The following is a 4,674-nucleotide window of genomic DNA, read 5'->3' on the forward strand; positions in this document are numbered from 1 at the left end:
CTTTTGTTGCATATACTCTACTGTCTTCTTCTTTTGTATTCAATTTCTTGACTCTCTTTTAAAACACTTTTTCCCTTAACTTCATTTTCTAGTTTCATGACGTATACTCACCCACAATGAGACACACACACATACATACATACATACATACATACATACAGATAGAGATTTTTTTAATTTTTAATTTTAATTTTATTAATTTATTTAGATTACAACTCAATTGTTATCCCATCATTTGTATCCTCCCATTCCTCCCTCCCTCCATTTTCACCCTATTCCCCTCTCCTAGGTCTATGATCGAGGGGGACCTCCTCCCCCACTATATGGTCATAGGCTATCAAGTCTCATCTTGGTACCCTGCTTGCTTTGTCTTTCAGTGCCACCAGGCCTCCCCACCAAGGGGAGGTTGTCAAATATGGGACACCAGAGCTCATGTCAAAGTCAGTCCCCAATCTCGACATAACTGTGGAGAATGTCCTGTCCATTGGGTAGATCACAGTAGGGATTTGATGTTTACTATTGTATTGTCTTTAGTTAGTGCAATAGTTAGAGCAGAACCCCCTGGGCCCAGATCCACCCATCACGATGTTCTTCTTGTAGGTTTCTAGGACCCTCTGTGTCCTTCTATGTTCCCATCTCCTATATTTCTCTTACCTAGAGTCTCAGTAGGATGTCCTCACATCTATCCCAATCTCCTGGTAACTGAAGACTTTCATGGGATGTGCCTTTTTGGGGGGATGTGCCCAGTTATAATTGAGTATATACTGTGTGAGTCTTTCTGCTTCTGGGTTAACTTACTCATTATGATAATTTCTAGTCCCATCTATTTGTCCACAAATTTCAGGATTTCCTTGTTTTTAATAGCTGAGTAGTATTCCTTAGTGTAATCTTCAGAGAAAAAGAAAGAAAGAAAGAAAGAAAGAAAGAAAGAAAAGAGAGAAAAAAGAGAAAGGAGAGAGAGAGAGAGAAATCTACTATACTCATTTAAGAGAAAACAGTAGTAGTTGTCTTTGAGTCTGGCATACTTAAGGTAATTTTCATTTGCACCCATTTTTCTGAAAAGTCTTGATTTTATTTTTCTTTGTGGATATAAAATTGCATTGTGTATATGAACTGTGTTATCTTTATTCACCTATTGATGGACATCTAGGCTGAGTCCATCTTCTAGATCCAAGTTCTCACCCTTTATAGTGCTTAGGGCTGTGACTCTTTAATACAATTTCTCATGTTGTTGTGACCATCAATCATAAAATTATTTTTGTTGCTATTTCATAACTGTAGCTTTACCATTGTTATGAATCATAGTGTAAATATTTTGGAAATATAGGTTTATCAAAGGGGTCACAACCTACATGTTGAGAAATTATGTTCTAAGTAGTTGCAATATTGCAGTAGTAAGCATGAATGTGCAAATTTTCCTAGTGAGTAATATGTTGACTTGGAGTCTTTTCGGTAAATACCCAGAAGTAATAGTAATTCAAATCTAGTTTTGAGAAAACTCTATACTGACTTCTGTAGTAGCTACACCATTCTATATGCTTACTAGCAATTAATAAGTGTTTCTTTCTCCATATTCTCATTTATTTTTGTTTTGAGTGTCGTTGCTGTTGTTTAGTGCTAGCCATTCTTACATGGTGGAATGGAATTCAAAGTAGTTTTAATTTACACTCCCTGATATAAAGCCTCATTTGTAAATGGTTTAATCCCATGTGAAGTAGTAGGCATCCTCATGACATAGTTGCTTCTTAAAAGTTGCCACTTGAAGTTTTAAAAAGACACATTCAAACTATTGCACCAAAACCAGCAGATAAGAAGTAACTGCAAGAATCCACTGAGAAATGATAGTGGCTTTGTGACCAATGATAACATTAGTTATCACAGATAACATCAGTGCTCTGCCTGTATTCTCCTCCAACAGCAGGCAGGCTTGGTATAAAAATAACAGTAGCTTTATCATCCCAGATTCTTAGGACTCTGAAGACTGTGCCTCCAGTCACCTAGGGTGATTTGTCACTAGCTGCTGACTGTGGGGATTTACTTCATGATGCACTTTCACTGGTTGTCTTTCCTTGCCTTTCTCATTTTCCCATGCCCTACTCACATTTCCTGGAGTCATGTCTATACAAGCTATTGGAATTCATTCACCCTTTTAACATCTGAATCTTGACATAAATTCAACCTAAAAGGATTAGGTCATGGAATAAGAACTTCAGAATGCAGTTCTGGACACTTTTTACTTTCCTGTTGTCCACAGGCTTTGAAGTTTGTTGGTAAATGAGGTAGCAATGGATCTGTATTGCCACATATAAAAAAAAATCTTTGCTAAGATATTTCACCTGCTAACTTTGTAGAAGTGGAAGTAAATGCACTTACTCAAATAATGATTCCAGTATTATTAACAAGGGAGTCAAGTTTAGTTACAAGTCTAACAAGTTGACTGGTTACTGTAAACTGCTAGAGGAAGGAAACACATTGCTCATGAGTCAACCACTAATGGAAACACAACAAAAGACTGAAGGTCTCAATGGAAGCATTCAAATGATATTCATCTCCCACAGTCAATGTAGACTATGCTAGAAATCAGAAGCAAGACTTCCTTTATGAGTATCCTAGTTACCAAAAAAGAAAAAAAAAAGGAAAGAAAAGAAAGAAAAACAAAGTGAAGAAGGCTGAAACACTCCATTGAGAAGCCCTTGCCCTTTGAGATAGAAGCTACTAAGAAGATGTACTAAAATCACAAAACAATAGTTTAGAAACCCCTAGCTTTGAATATGTGAAACTGATAGAACTAATATATATTATCAATGACCTTTGCTTGTCCAAGAATCATGTAAAGTCCTCAAGTGAAGATATTAAATATGATGGAACTTACTCTCTTAAAGATCTCCTGGATCTAAACCAACAGCTATAGTCAAGCTGCATAATAGAATGAGAAATTGCAAAAGTCCTTTCTCTGTTATGGAACCAAAAGATCACCAAGGCTGGTAAGATGGTAATGATATATTTAGTAGGAGCATGGCAAGCACACTTGGGCACGAATCTTTACACTGCTAAAACAGTGAAGAGTACATGAGACTGGGCGAGGGAAACATATTGATATGAAATCCTTTTTCTGTGACTCCAAGATCAATTTCCTGGACAAAGACACTTAAAGTTTAAGTTCTCACTAATATGCAGATCAGACAGTCCTTTTAAATTTGAGGGAAAAATTGAACAATAGTGACTTAAGTGAGAGGCCAGGAATGCTTTTTTGGAGTACATAGTAAATGGATGGAGATGTTCAGAGATTATGCATGTTGGAATATATTTTTATAGAGCCAGTAGAAAATATCAATAAATTTTATTACATTGAAAGTACAGAATATTATTTTACTCTAACAGTGAGTAACATGATAATGAGGGTCATCATCATTGAAGGTTCAACATTGGCTCTTCTCTAAGGGCAAAGGGTAGGAAGACAAAATGCATTTACAGAAGTGGGTTTTTTCAACATGTGTGGGTATAATAAGATTGCAAAACGATGATAAGTGAGCTTAGACATCACTGATATGTGGCTAGAAGTCTGTAACAGCAACTAGAAAGATTTGGCTAGTTAGGAATCTTTGGTGATGGTAGAGAATATGGTCTGTGATAGCCGAATAACAAATGAAGGAATTATTTATATGAAATATAGAAAACATGACCTAAATCAAGTGACACAAACTCAGAAAAGCACAGCAAAAAAAAATCACAATTCTATGATTAATTTTCTGTCTCAATATTTTTCCCAAATCCAAAGCCTTTACTATAAACTCTACCTTGTCTATATATTTGTAAATAATTCCACCTATGATCAGCCATATGTAATGACTCTGCTCCCTGTTCAACTGTAAATAAGAAACACAATGAGATTTTAGAGTGCTTAGGTTTCTCCTTCAGAGAGCCCAATCCACACAACTCCAGGTTTTCTGTGTCCACACATCCATGTGTTCTTTCTTCATGTCTTCAGTACTCTCAATCAGGTCCAGCCATGGAGGCACATAAAGACAGGGCAGATATGCTACTGTGGCTATAGAAACATTTGTTAAAACTACGCCATCGTTATATGGAGTTGTATTGAGTTATCAGCTGGACAAGAGAATGCCTAGACTAACTTAAGCCATGATGTATGCAGTATATACAAAATTGAGTCTAAAGGAATATACGATGCTAAGTCAGAATTAGGCAAATAGGTGTGACTCAATCATATCCAAACATCCCAAAATATCTTGAAATTTTATTTATAAAATTACTGCCAACATGGAGTAAATATGACTGAGAATTGTTGAGATATAAAACAGCTGTTCAATCTATAACTTCCTGTAGACAAGAAGTAGGCTGAGAAAGCCATGTGGTCACCAAAAGGGTATAACACTGTTAACACTTTTCAGAGATGATTGAAGAGGACAGTAGAAAAGGTGGTAGCTAAGAACAATGGGCAGTAATAGACTTGAGAGCTTTTTCAAGGGAATGTAACGGCGTCTAAGCAATCAGCCTACCCTGTAGTCTAAAGTCCCCAGGAATTTCAATTTTAAAATGTATTATAAGTTTGTAGGAACTAATTATATCATCTTCTTGATGTCTCTTCGAACAAGGATGTGCCTTGATTTTATCCAGTCCCATTTCATGTGACATGATCACTATATATACACTTGA

The sequence above is a fragment of the Acomys russatus genome, chromosome 2, assembly GCF_903995435.1.
Source record: "Acomys russatus chromosome 2, mAcoRus1.1, whole genome shotgun sequence".
Taxonomy (NCBI): domain Eukaryota; kingdom Metazoa; phylum Chordata; class Mammalia; order Rodentia; family Muridae; genus Acomys; species Acomys russatus.